Raw genomic sequence first — 15,823 nt, 5'->3', positions numbered from 1 at the left:
AGTTATAACTGCATGAATAAAAAGCGTGATTCTAATGAAATACCTGCCAAATAGTGAGCCATCTTTAACTCACGTTATAAATGCTTAATAAATGTATTTAATCATACTTATTAGACTCGAAACCAGATTCACAATTATCATGATGGTAACTGCAAAATAGAGTGTTATAGTGAGACTGAAGGGTGTTGTATTGATTTTTCTTACTATTCTAATATCTCATGACTCATGTCACTTTTCCAACCATGTTGCTTACCAGGTGCTACTCTGAATGTCTTACGGTTCTCTGTAAACTCAGGTTATTATACTTAGCCACAGCAATTCATAAAATGACTGATTTCTCTTGTTTATCAAGATTAATTTGTCAAGCTTTATATCCTCCAAAACACTAAATGCAAAAATGGTGACATACTTATTTATTCATGATATTTTATTAATGAATTAGTTACTTCCAGTAGTAGTTATAACCCATGTATAATTCATGACTCCACATGCCGACGTGTCCTTGGGCAAGACACTGAACCCCAAGTTGCTCCCGATGGCAAGTTAACGCCTTGCATGGCAGCTCTGCTACCATTGGTGTGTGAGTGTGTGTGTGAATGGGTGAATGAGAACCAGTGTAAAGTGCTTTGGAACTACCAAGGTTAAAAAAGCGCTATATAAATGCAGACCATTTACCATACCATTTACCATGTATAAAGGTACACTTTCACAGGTCACTTACGTTTATAGCTCATAAATAAATGGTCCTGTGGAATCCTGTATTGACTGCACAATACACTTAATAATGCAACTGCTAAAAATCTGCTAACATTTATAATAACAAATTCATATATAAATAAATAACACATTCATAAAATAACCACAAAAAATACACAAAAAGAAAGAAAATTCACAGGTGGCAATAGGCTACATAACATTTGTTTGTGCATCATTAAAACAACAGTGCTTAAACTGTACAATTGTTAAATTGGCCTCATAAATAACCAGCCACAATATAGTTTCGTAATGCAACAGTTAAAAACAAAGTGCTGACATTTCAGGTAACAAATTGCAATTTGTATTGTATGAACCTGAACATCAGTGCCTCTAGCAAAATTACAGCATTGCACTTATTTAGTTTTTCAGTCCTAGAACTTTAGGGAAGAACCTTTCAGAATTCATCTGCATAAGGACTTTCTGAATACATTCATAGCAGTATTTGAGCTCTTTTGTGTATGCCAAATTAAGCACATAGATTGCACCCAGCATCACTGCAACAGATCTGTTTGAGAATTATCAACAACAATTTCAATATCCTCAAAGTGTCCAAGATCTCCTTCCTTTATAATGACACAAATGGCCATGGCGGTGTTTGCCAGGTCTTTCAAGAAGTCATCTCTTTGAATGCCCTAAAAAGAAACATAATACGAAGTTATTAGACATTGTTTTTTGATTGGTAACTGATTGATGATTTTAAATTTAAAAGCTATACACCATTATTTTATTGTGGTTCCCATTTATTTGCTTGCAAAATCTATTTATTATTTTTTTGGAACGAGGTGTCTTGAACAATGAGATGTCACAAGGAAAGATCTCCCCAAGGGATGCAATTCTTGCTACCGATGAGAGGGTCCTCTGCGGACTGGGCTGCATTGCTCAAAGAGCAATGAGGGTCAAACAGTATCTCTTTTGGCATTATTTTTACCATTTGTGTCGATACAATGAAGAGTAATGGGGACCAAAACTTTGATGCTCCAAAAATGATATAAAGGCATGGCCAGTGTAACCCAGTTGACTGGTGTGGTTTAATCCAAGACTTCTTAGGCGATTCAATTCCATTTTTTTTATTGCATCCAAAGGAATCAAATCACCTAATTGGACTTATATTAAACCACAAGAGTCACATACACTTACAATGACATTAAATCTTTTGGAGCAACAAAGTGTTGGTCACCATTCACCCTCAGTGTATGGAAACAAACAGCAGACAACTTTTGAGTGGACTATTGATTTAAGATCTACAGTTCAAACAGACTCACCATGTTCTCCTTCAGTAGGCATCCCTCATCCTCACCAAGGTAGATGCAAAGAGCGCTGAGGATAGCTTCTCTCATTAGATGGACATCAATTGTCTGTAAATATTACAAATTTGAATATTACTTTATGTTTAAGCATACAATTCATAAAGAGTGCTGGCATAAGGAAAAATTTAAATGACTCCCTAAATATCAACTCAAGATATCAACACAAGTGCAGAATGGATGAATACATTTGAAGCAATGCCCAAAGTGGCCATGCTTATGTTTGTAGTGTTTGAGAATTTCAGGTTGCCTTCTCACTTGAATGCCACAATCTTTACACTGATACATTGAACTGACAAACACATAAGATGACAAAAAACACAACACAATAATGTTGCAAATTAATAGACTAGTTAGTTACAGTTACATTTATATAGCGCTTTTCTAGACACTCAAAGTGCTTTACAAAGTATGGGGGTGAGGTGGGGGGGGGTGATCTCAACAACCACTAGTGTGTAGCATCCACATGGTTGATGCAATGGCAACCATAGTGCACCAGAACACCCACCACACACCAGCTATTAGTGGAGAGGAGAGCGTGATGTAGCCAATTCAGAGATGAGGATTATTAGGGGGCCATGATTGAAAAGGACCAATGGGGAATTTCACCAGGACACACCCCTACTCTTTTACGATAAGTGTCCTTGGATTTTTAATAACCACACAGAGTCAGGACCTCGGTTTAACTTCTCATCTGAAAGACAGTGCTGTTTTCACAGTATAGTGTCCCCGTCACTAGGCCCGCCATAGTGTCCCTGTCACTAGGCCCGTCACTAGGCCCGCCACAGACCACAGGGTAAACACCCCTGCTGGCCTCACTAATACAACTTCCAGCAGTAACCTTAGTTTTCCCCAGGTGGTCTGCCATCCAGGTACTGGCCAAGCTCAACCCTACTTAGCTTCAGTGGAAAATCAGGTGAGAACTGCAAGGAGATATGGCTCTGGCAATAGAACATACATAGCAAAAATGAGCATCCATATCTTACTTAAATGTAAGTAAGTTGCTCTGTAAGTGATCACAAGTGTGGGGAAAACCCTCCAGAACTATTAATTTTTAACATTAGACAGCATAGTTGTAAAGTTTCTTACCAAAAGCATATGATCCACCAAAATGTCTCTGTTCTGCACTAAGAGAAAAAAAGAACACAGCAAGTGAGCACACACAATGATTATTATTGTTAGATTAAGATATACTCACATACCACACCATTAAAGCTAGTGAAAAGAGGGGATGTTTTTGTAGTAGATATTTTCATTCAGGCACGGCATGTTAATTACAAGATTCCTATTGTGAGCTTGTGTCTGAAAAGATTCATAAATCCCAACACTATATTGTGATCTGATTGGAATAAAACTAGAAATTCGTCATATAGTAAAAAAAAAATACAATGGACAAACACACACACACACCCACACACAATCATTGACTGACAAAGTACAAGGAGGCACAATCTCCCACATGCTTCAAACGCATGCATACTCACAACATAAGTCTTATTTTTTCGGTAACGTGCAAACCATAACATTTGTCTTAATGTGCTAGCATACGAGGATCTTCACGTGCAACGTGGAACGTGCACGTAACCTACAATGTGAATGCTTTAATGTTTAGCATATTATATTATGCGTAAGCAATACTATTTTGTTAACTCAATCAACAGACTGTTTACTGTAATGTTTACTGCATAATATGAAATACATCTTACTTACTGTGCAAATCTTTGGAATGATGAAACTCTGGGACTGGAATGAAAATGGCTTCAATTCACACAGAGCGGTACTGGAAATTCCCTCTGGCGCCAAGGAAACTGCGCATGTGTTATATTCACACGTATACGCACCTCAAATGATACCATCTTATTTTTTTCTAACTGACTTTAATTAATTCACATAGCTTAGTTCAAAACACATGATATGCATAAAACCAATTAATATTTTTTTTTATTTAAATCAAAAACAATATTTAAATGAATCAAATGAGCAAAATTTAATAATATTGAATTTAATTATGGCCAAAAACTTTTTTCCCCAATGTAATAAGCAACATGGTTGGAAAAGTGAGTCGTGAGATATTAGAATAATAAGAAAAACCAATACAATCTCACTATAACAGTCTATTTTGCAATTAACACCATGATAATCATGAATCTGGTTTTGAGTCAAATAAGTATGATTAAATACATTTATTAAGAATTTATAAAATGTGAGTTAAAAATGGCTCACTATTTGGCAGGTATTTCATTAGAGTCACTTTTTTTATTCATGTACCTATAAGTACCTATCAATAATTTATAACGCACCTGTAAATGAGTTATTACTCATTAATGAACACCTTTATAAATGCTTTACAAAGAGAACATTAATGTAAATTGTTACCAAGTTAATCAATGTTATTCATTTCACCTGTCAGTGGTTTTAAGGTTATGGCTGATTGGTGTATATGACTATGATGGCATTGTTTGATTATTTCAGAAACTGCTGAGCTGCTGATTTATTTAATACACAACAGTCTCTAGGGTTTACACGGAATGGTGTGAAAAAACAAAACAAATAAAAAATTAAAAAAAAATACAGTGAGCCGCAGTTATACATGCAAAAAATGCCTTGTTGATGAGAGCAGTCAGAGGAGACTTGCCAGACTGGCTTAAGCTGACAGGAAGGCTACGGTAACTCAAATAAAACTCTTTACAACCATGGTGAGCAGAAAAGCATCTCAGAAGGCACAACACTTCAAATCTTGAGGCGGATGGGCTACCTTGTTTTGTATTGTATACCTTGTACAGTCTGAAGACAGGCACCATGATTTGTGACTCCTTATCTCACCAGGAAGGTATGAAATGAAATTTCCTTTTGAGATTTCTTCTTTCTGTTCCTGCTGCAGTGAGTGAATGGTGAGTTCTTTACAACAAACAACAATACAAAATAAAGAAGCATGAATAGCTTACGTTTCCTGCATTTGCATATGAAAAGACTAATACAATCGGTTAATTAATAACGGATGTGTCTGTCTAATTTTCACCATCAATGAACTGATCATGGTTCGAGAGCGCTGTGTGACACTCAGCTAGAAAACACCTATGGAAAACACATCCCCAACCCACCCCCCACTGCTCGCCTGTTGCCTAGATACTGCCGTGCTCCGGTGCACGGCTATTTTCAAACTTTTAAGTGAGTCCTCTGTTTACACGTGTGCGTGTGTGTGTGTGTGTTTTAAAATGAAGCAATTCTATTTCACCATGCCCCCCCAACTCTCACAAGCAAACAGGTAGAGTGAAATGCCAGTACTTACGTTAATGTATGTGTCAATAATGTAGCAGGAAAGTGAATATTGCGTGCAGACTGAATGTAATTAAATGGGCTGTCGATGTCCACTTGCCAAGTCTGTTTATTGAGTGCATTTGCAATAAATCGCATGGCCATAAAAATTCAGACAACGCACTCCAGCCAAATCGGCTTTAAACACAGAGCCGGCTTTGTTTACAGGAAAGAACACAGCACATGAATCTGCTTCAGTCAGATTCATTTTGTATTTGGCACAACATTTGTTGAATGTATAAGCAGTAGGTGAGTTTGAGTGACAGGAAGAGGAGACGACACTGGCCCAGACCTCTTCTTCTCGACCAGTTCTTTACTCATCTCCTTCTGTTTCCTTTCTTATCGGTACTGTTGCAGTAACGTGACGCGACACTAGCGCAAGACAGATAGAATGTGGGTATCGTCTTTTTCACATGCTCTCTCTCTCTCTCTCTTTCTCTCTCTCCCACCTTATCTGCAGTTTAGTGCTGCTCAATGGGTGATAAAGCTGGTCTACTCTCCGGTGTGAAACAATTTCACAGCTGCTGAGATCTGCAATGTGCCGGCATGCACAGACGACTGGAGAGGAGAAAGCACAAGCATGGCCAAAACTGGGGAGGCATTTCAAAACGCAATCTGACACAGTCTTTTAATGAATGACGTTGAGCACTGTTGCCAACTCACTGTTCTTTTTACGAACTGTTTAAAAAGAACAGTTACCTTTTGGACATTTGTTGCATAGCTAAAGTCTATTAGTTAATTGGAGAATTGATTGTGTGTGTAGGGCTGAATGATAAGGGCAAAAATGAGAATCACGACTAAATTCCTGAACATTGAAATAACAATTGATTATTGAGGCAATTTTTGTCATTTAATAAATGTAGAAATGATTGAATGGAAATAAGATTGCTCCTTAAGTTACATTCATTGTGTGGATCGTAATGTGAAATATTATCTCAGCTACACACTCAATAAATAAATCACCCAATAAATAAGCAAAACATAGCATGGAAGCACGACTATTAAATGTTCAACCAAAAGTTTCTAATCATCTAATTATAAACATATCTACTTTCCCCATGTAGTCTACACTGCAAAAAAATAAAAATTAGTAAGGGAAAATACACTCTATGGTCAAAACACCTGATGGACACCTGACCATCACCTGACACTCATACATGGTTCTTTCCCAAACTGTTGCCACAAAATTGGAAGCATGCAATTGTATAGTATGTCTTTGTATGCTCTAGCATTACAATTTCTCTTCACTAGAGCTAAGAGGCCCAAACCTGTTCCATGACAATGCCCCTGTGCACAAAGTGAGCTCCATGAAGATATGGTTTGCCAAAGTTAGAGTGGAAGAACTCATGGAAAGCATATAGCTCATGGAAATCAAAAATCCAGTATCTCAAAACATTAGTGTAAAGAATTTATAATACAGAAATGTTGGCCTTCTAAAAAGTATGTTCATTTATGCACTCAATACTTGGTCAGGCTTCTTTTGCACGAATTACTGCAAAAAGTATTGAACGCGCTAACTGAAATGTTTTTAATACTTGGTGGAGAAGGGGCGCACGGTGGCTCAGTGGTTAGCACATTCGCCTCACACCTCCTGGGTCGGGGGTTAGATTCCGACCGTGGCCCTGTGTGTGCGGAGTTTGCGTGTTCTCCCCGTGCTGCGGGGGTTTTCTCCGGGTACTCCGGTTTCCTCCCCCAGTCCAAAGACATGCATGGTAGGCTGATTGGCATGTGCAAAGTGTCCATAGTGTATGAATGGGTGTGTGAATGTGTGCCTGTGATGTGCCCTGTGATGGATTGGCACCCTGTCCAGGGTGTACCCTGCCTTGTTCCTGTATAAGGAAATTAATGGGCCGCAGTATTCAGGTGTGATTTTGGCCCATTCTTCTAAGCATATTGTCTTTAAATCTTGTTCAATTGGATTCAAGTCAGGTGATTGACTGGGTCATTCTAACGCCTTGATTTTTGTTCTCTGAAACCAATTGAGAGTTTCCTTTGCTGTATGCTTTGGATCGTTGTCCTGCTGGAACATCCACCATGGCTCATCTTCATCATCCTGGTGGATGGCAGCAGATTCTTCCCAAGAATCTTCTGGTAAAGGGCTCCATTCATCGTTCCTTCGATTATATGAAGTCTACCCGTACCATGCAATGAAAAACAGCCCCACACCATGATGCTTCCACCTCCAAACTTCACTGTTGGTATAGTGTTTTAAGGGTGATGTGCAGTGCCATTTCTTCTCCAAACATTGTGTCTAGTATGACAGTCAAAAAGTTCAATTTTGCTCTCATCTGAACAGACTACACTCTCCCAGTATTACATAGTCTTGTCCAAATGAGTTGTAACAAACTTTAAATGAGCCTCACCATGCCTTTTCTTTAGTAATGGATTCTTGCTGGGTGAGCGTGAGCAGTGGAGTGCGTTGCCTATTGTTTTCTTTGTGATGATGGTACCTACTGCCTCCAAGTGTTTCTGGACCTCTTTCCGAGTGGTCCTTGGCTCTTGGGCTACTCTTCTGACAATTCTTCTGGCTCCCTGGTCAGAAATCTTGTGATTGTGATTGTATACAATCCTGTGCATAGCCGGTTGATGACAGTGATGCTGCTTCCACTTGTGCATAATGGCCTCAATGGTGCTTACTGGAAGATTCAGAAGTTTTGAAATACGTCTGTATCTGATTACATCAATACATTTTGCAACAATAAGGTTCTGAAGGTCTTGGGAGAGCTCTTTGCTTTTACCCATCATGAGATGTTTCTTTTGTGACACTTGGTAACAAAAAGCCTATTTATAGACCGTCAGTTTACTAACTCAGCTGATATTAATTTGCACAGATAGTAGGTATAATTACTTACGGATTTCAGCTGGTTCCTTGCCTTGCCTTACCTTGCCTTGGAGAACTGCTGTTTCTTAGCATGTTCAATACTTTTTTCCATTCCCCTTTATTACACATAACTTCATTTATGGACTTTAATTTTATGAATTCTTTATATTTACGGATTTCTTGAGTTAGTGCTGATGTCTGGTGAAAATTTCATGTGAATAGCCTCACTGGAAATATATTTATTGAAAAAAATGTTGACACATTCAATACTTATTTCCCTCACTGTATATGAAAGTTACACCTTTTGAATTAAATTACAGAAAAAAATGTACTTTTCCATGATATTCTAATTTTTTTAGATGCTCCTGTAGTGTATCTTAAATGTAGTCGAATATAGCTTGTATTTACTTTTTCAATTACAGTGACCCAAATTTAAGATTATTAAAGTTAATTTTAGACCTTGTTTGTTTATTTTACTAATTTCAAGCTTGAAATAGTCGGTTTCTATTGGAAGATAATTTTGCTCATTTTAAGCATTTCTAAAAAGTAGCAAACTTACCTACCAATATGAACATTTAAACTGAAATGTGTAGAATAATTTAATAATTATTAAATTATCTTTATTAATTTTAGGTTTAATAATCTTATGTTTGTTTTATTGTAATCATATAATAGGAAGTGCTGAACACATATGTCTATATTCAAGATATTTTCATTTGCTAAGATGTAATTTATTGCAGTGTAAAATAAAATTGTCTCCAATTTGCTCAAAGCAATTTGAAAGCAGACTTTTGGCAGAGTGTCCTGTGTTTGGTCAGCTACTAAAAACAATTAAAATGGAATTTAATGAAAAAGAGCCAATAAAAATAATATCTAACATAAGGTAATTAGCTATCTAAATGCATCAGTGTTACATCACTGTGAATTTACAAGAAAATTCAATAGAATATGTAAATGTATTTGTGTATTGGAGAGCAGAACATAAACATATTATTTCTAAGTTATTTCTGATGGTCATTGGTGTATACTAAACATGAAAACTAACATTCTAGTTCATATTCTATTGGAATAGTTTCCGTTTTAATCACCTAAGCTGACTTAATTCAGAATATGAATCTATTACATACATATCTGGATGCACAATATGGATGTTAAAATATGCTCGTTTTAATATGTTATTGTTTCTATGGTAACTCATTCATAGGGACTTGTACAGAGGATGCTCCATATATCTGATTATACTGTAAACGTGTGTAACTGTTGATTTGGTGAAGTTTTCTATGAGGCGACATATTTCGAATTTTTGGTAAGGAGTCTCCAGTTTCAGTAAAAAATATAACTTTAAGTTTCCTGACATGGGAAAAGCTTTAGGGTTTTGTGGTTTCTCAGTAATATGACAAGCTGCATTTTTTTGACTTATTAACTTCAAGAAAGAATAAAAAAGAGGCTTCTAAGGAGGCTGGTGAGGAAATGACTGTTTATAGCTGTTATAAAGGTAATGATAACAAGAACTTACCATTTCGCAGATGTTCCACAACATTAAACCTAACTACAAATGAATAAAAAGGATGTGTTGTTTTTTAACTAAAAAAAAGATTTAATTGTTGTCAAATTGCTATCAACTCTGATTAGAACGCATCACACTACTGTGTCGTTTATAATTTTCATACAGCAACATTCCCCTTTGTGTTTTATTCCTTACATGAAATGCCAGGAAGGCCAGGAATAATAGCCAGCTTTAGTCCTTCGGTGTTAATGTATCAAAAAATATATTAGTTAACCAAAAGTCATATAAGGGTTGAGGTCAGCTTCATGTTTGTTGAACATGGTCTTCAAATAATGCAAATACTCTCACTGAGCTTGTAAAAGACTCAGCCTCGATTTGCAAGCAGCAGAAGACGACAGCTGTAATTATCTACTACTAGTGTCACTATTCATTTCCACAACAGGAAGCTCCGACTGAGCTCCATGATAAATGCAGAATTATCTCATTGCATACATTTGCTTATCAAGTGATGCTCTTAGTCTCTCCACTAGTCCATGTGTCATGTTTATGAATTATACTCAGAGACGGTTGATCACGGGTGCCAGACGGGGTAGATTTATGTCTAACGCGGAACTTGCATACCATCATATTTCAGCAGACGCGAGGTCAGCAATCAGGGAGCTGCATCTGATTGGCTGGCTCATTTGTATTACTCGTCTTTGGGCTGCTCAGATGGCAGCTGTTACAAATTTTTCTCTATGGATACAGCCTGTGCTGTTATTGATCAGCTGTCGGCTTTGCATGTGTACCGCAATCTGACTCAGGTAGAGAATATACTGCTTTTTTTGAGTTAATATCCTGCGTTTATCATTTTGCCAACTTTGTTTATCATTAAAATGCACTGGACAAGATCAAGAATGAGTTTGTAAGTGTGATAGATTTTTTTTTTTTTTTTTAAATGCAGAATCGCTGATGCAGTTACCAAATAATCGGTCAAAAAAACATATCCAGTTTATTTAGAGTGAGCAGCTTCAAACTGCAACTGCAAAGAATGCATGAAGCCATAACTGCTACTATTCTCAGCAGAGAAAGGGCATGATGAGAAGGGAAGGGAGTGTTAAATGTTCTTTATTCAAACTACCTAAACATGGTGCAGTTGGAAACAGGAGTCAACCCCTATATTGCAACTTGGTCATTGGGGACATTAGAAATAACTAATTTGAGAAAAAGTCAATTCACTGTTGGACCTCTGAGTGACAGATTTGTTTTCTAGTGATAGCTAACCTACTGTAACGGTTAGTAAACACCTGGCTTGTAAAGCTAGTCAAACTTCATAATTTGCAATATGGTTGGATTCTTTTGATATTTCCTGGTGTATTTTGGTAATGTCCCAAGATTAGATCCACATGAACAACTAACAAAAGTCCCTCTTTCTTTGCTATTGTCTATGCTAAGCAGTTATGTTTGAAGATGCTAGCTGTGGTGCATTTCTACCCAGCTCACACCATAAGCTTAGCAGGGCTATGTTTTCCAGCTACATAAACTGCTGTCATTTGTTGTTTTTAATGCTTATAGGTGTTAAACAATGTAAATCACAGTTTTAGAGGATTGGGAGAAATACTTAGTGCTCACACAATGGGATCCCATGTGATTAGCATTAGCTCTGTAGATTGCTGTATGAATGCATTATGTTGTGAAATGGTTTACTAAATTCTCAGATAGTCTTTTTTATATCGTGTATTAGATGGGATGTAACAAAGTACACTCACTTTGTTCCTCTACTTAAGTCAAGTTTTGACTTTTAAAACTACATTTCAATAACAAAATCTCTTCTTTCAGCTCAGTACATTTTCAAACACTACATCACTCATTTCTCTATAATCATATATTTGTCTTAACCCATGTGCGTCAATTAAAAAAAGTTACACATATGTCCATAGAGAACAAAAATGTCCATGTCCAAAAACTGTCTCAAAAATAAGTATCAAACATTAATTCATTATCAGAATTAAGTTCTGGTTTGTTTACATAAGGCCACAGATGTTTTTTTAATGAAAAAAAGAAAAATAGTAATTATTTTCCATATACTAAATGCTAAGCAGAATTTATTTATTTTATTATTACAGTCTTTGATATGTCAGTGATTAACAACAACATTCATTCTGATGCATTCATATTTTTTTGCAGTGTCAGATTAAAAAAAAAACCCTACCACTCAGGTCCATAAAGGACAAAAGTGTCCAGGTCAAAAAACTGTCATAGAAATATTATATATTAATTTTTTTTCCACTTTCACTGACTTCGAAACATTCTAACTACAAAACATTCATTCATTTTCAGAATTTTTTACTCTTTAATGCCGGTTTCTTTACATAATGTAAATATCTTCAAAGCCCTTTGACTCATATACATGGGGTGGGATTTGTGATTTCCAGTACAATATAATTTCTTACTTTCTAACTGTTCACACACACAACATTTTCAGTACACACATGCAAACCAAACTCTGATATCCATACAAACACACTCACACAATTATGGCTGCATCATTTATTCAGTTGGTCTACAGTGCTCTATAATACAGCAGAATCAGACAAAAGGAAAAGCATGTATTTTCCCCAGAGGCTAAACCTGAGAAAATAGTGCACATTTCAGAAACTTTTTTAAAAATTCAATGTTTTGAAACCTTGTCAAGAAAATAAAAGCCTGTTAACACAGAATGCATGATTTTATGCTTAAACATCATGGGGATTAAATATTACAGTGTGAATGGGTTTCAATGGGGACATTTTTGTCCTTAAGGTCCTGAGTGTAACTATTTTGTTTACCTAGTTTAAAATAGATTTATGAAAGCAAATGAGTGTGAAATATTAAAATTCCAATAAAAATACACACCTTTTGCAAAAGTTAAGCTGTTTGCATTAACACAAACAAAATGTTAAAATAAATAAATAAATAAAAAGACAAAAATGTCCATAAGGACGCACAAGGGTTAATCCATAAGTTGACTTTTTAGCATCAGACACCTTCAAGGATCTAAATTTTTTTAAATCAGATTTATCAGCAAAAATGAGACAATGGTAGTTATATAATAGTATAACATCTAGCTAACGTTTAACTAGGTTGCATAGCTGGGGTTGTTATCATACTTTCTAGCATTTGTGTGATTTTTGTTAGTTATCCTTAGCTACATAGTGTTTACTCCATGTTTCTTAGTGAAATAGCCACTATTAATTTATTAATTTACCATCAATAACTACAGCTAGTGTGTAATCTGAAGCAGCGATATTTTTTTCTTTTGTGAATCTGTATTGTACTTTTTTCTTTCATACATCAAAGACAATTTTCAGTTTTCAAATTTAATTTGCGTGAAATATTTACAATTTGTACCACCTCTGACAATATGTAATATGAGACCTTTCTTGGACCTTGGTGGAAAAACAAAAAAAAATTAAACGTATTTGTAAAAGTATATTGTATAGAGCTGCAACAACTAATCGATAAAATCGATAATAACCGATTATGAAAATCTTTGTCAACGAATCTCATTATCGATTACTTGGTCTGCGCGCGGCACGGGGGAGATTTACTCATTACGTTACTTCTGTTCAGAAAACACGCTTCGGAGAGTAAATACTAAAGTTGTGTCCCAAATGACGTACTATGTATTGTGTAATCTGTCATCTACTGTGTGGAGTTTAGAAAGGTAATATTATCTCAAATATATCACTAGCGGTTTATTTACTAACCGGAAGTATAAGCTGCTTCCTAGCCGACAGCACATGACGTCATATGCACGTAATGCGACGCCGCTAGCTTTAGAAGACACCCAGAGTCACCAATTATGACTTTCTTCAGTTTACTGTTTGTCAGCGTTACCTTTTATTCCCAACATGACCTCAGTCCCCATCAGACGGAGGCAAAATCGTCACGTGACTGAGGAAGAAAGTCCTCTAAGGCAGGGGGGCATTTTATATTAAACAGAGTGCTGTGTTCTGCCAGTATCAAACAGTGCTGCATTAGCACAAAGTTATGTTTATATCCAAAATGCTCCACTGTGTGCAAAGGGTTTGATAAACTGGTGCGAGTTGCTTAAAAGGTTTAATTTAATTCCAGTTTATTGTCATTATATGGTGTATTTGCGCACTTGCAGTGTAAATTCTGTTGTTTATTATAACGGAAGTGATCTATTAGTAACGAGGCCACGTTGCTGATCATGCACAGTGTAGCCACGCTGATACATAGTGGGAGCGCGAGTAAGATCTGTAATGTCTAATTAAAACACTATGATCAAAAGTAAACACAAGTAAAATAATATTCCTAAAGGCAGTGAGTAACAGAAACCACAAGGTGCAGTGAAAGTGAGTTTTTATTATTAATTTAGGACTGTAGTTTATTTCGGTATATATATATATATTTATATATATATATATATATATATATATATATATAAATGTATTTTATTCATTTATTTTAGTTTATATTGTATAAGTATTTATATTGTATAAGTATTTATACATTATTTTTTTTATGGCTGCACAAAAAGCACAGAAATAAACTACAGTCCTAAATTAATAATATATATTCTGGTGTGTGTGTGTGTGTGTGTATTGGGTTCTTTACTGTTTTGAACAAACAGTTTTAATCTGAAGTTTATATTTGTAACACTCAGTTTGTGGATTTTATTTAAAATAATAATAAAAAAAGGGTACTGAAAGTTTGCCCCGACCCCATCTGATTAATCGTTTAATCAATAATAATAATAATAATAATAATAATAATAATAATCGGCCAACTAATCGATTATGGAAATAATCGTAAGTTGCAACCCTAATATTGTACTTGTACCTAATATTGTATTGTTACTTGTAAAGACCACAGTACATTTTACAGGACAGATGTGGTGTTAGACTTTTGAACAGATTTTGGTATTGGGCTTGTTTCTGAATTGGCCTTTTTTATTGACCATTAGGCTGCTTTTTTCTCACAGACCTGGTAACACTGGCTCTAAATATCCATGCAGGCTCATCATCTCTGTTTCCTTCAGACCCTGACTCTCAGGGCTGCTTTAATAAACCTAATTAGACCTGTGTGTCTGCTACACAGCAGACAAGCTGTCATGGTTGGGAAATAACTTCTGTCCAAGGAACAATCAATTCATTCTCTCATTTCCACCCCATATGGAGCAAGCCATCAGCTGCTTCACCTGAACAGATCAAAAACAAATAGTTCATTTAGCAGTAGGATGATAAACATAGCTGATTTAAAGCAGGTTTCATTTTTCTCTAGCACCAGTACCACAGTGTGAGACAGAATCTGCAGAGCTCTGAAGTCCCAATCAAAATCACAGCGTGAAGTCTAACATCAAGAGTTTCTCGAGGAAACTAGTACAACAAGGTCAAGCAGCTTCCATGTCATTTGCCAAACACTCAGTTTTGTTGTGTAATTACCAGTCAGTTTCAGGCTGTGGTAAAATTTAGAACTTGTCAGGTCAAGATGCTAGAACATCAGATCATAAGTTAAAGAGATTCACTGGGAAAATAGTTTGATGGATTCAGGAGAGGATATTTAGTAGACTGTGTGACTTTGCCTTGCCCTGCTGGAAGAACTAAATGTCCCTCAACTTTTTGGAATTTTCCCCATTTTTTGAACTGCTACTCATGCTGTACTGCAGAGCAGCATAACACGCTTGGAAGAAAGCGTTATCTGTCCTCCACATACATAAGCTCACACACATCCACAATTAGTTCGTTTCGCTGTGATTGACAGGTGAGAGAATGCTACCCTTCCCAACCAGCCAATTGACCCTCAACTCTTAATAAAAGGCAGCAAAGGCTTTTGAAGTTTGGTATCTTATAGCTGATGTTAGTTCTTATTCAGAGTTGATATTGAATAGCATGTTCAAACTTCTTGCATCTAGGGACTAGTTTCCAGAGTAAAATAATTTCCAAAATCTTCAGCTAATCTCGACTTTAAATCAGTGGTCACCAATCCTGTTCCTGGAGAGCTACCTTCCTGAAGACTTTAACTCCAACCATAATCATGCCCACCTGACTATCTAATTATTGCTTTAAGAAGTTCTTGATCGACCAAAAAAGGTGTGTTAGATTTTGGTTGGAGATGAAACTTGCAGGCAGGTAG

At 36.2% G+C, this 15,823-nt stretch overlaps 1 protein-coding gene across 4 annotated transcripts in view; it reads left to right on the top strand.

Annotated features, from left to right (window-relative positions):
- Positions 1-15,823, top strand: part of gria1b (glutamate receptor, ionotropic, AMPA 1b) — a 101,236-nt gene that overhangs the window by 30,758 nt on the left and 54,655 nt on the right. The gene's annotated exons all lie outside the window — the stretch shown is intronic.

Source organism: Ictalurus furcatus, chromosome 18, assembly GCF_023375685.1.
Source record: "Ictalurus furcatus strain D&B chromosome 18, Billie_1.0, whole genome shotgun sequence".
Lineage (NCBI taxonomy): Eukaryota > Metazoa > Chordata > Actinopteri > Siluriformes > Ictaluridae > Ictalurus > Ictalurus furcatus.
This window is presented reverse-complemented; position numbering and strand designations above follow the sequence as displayed.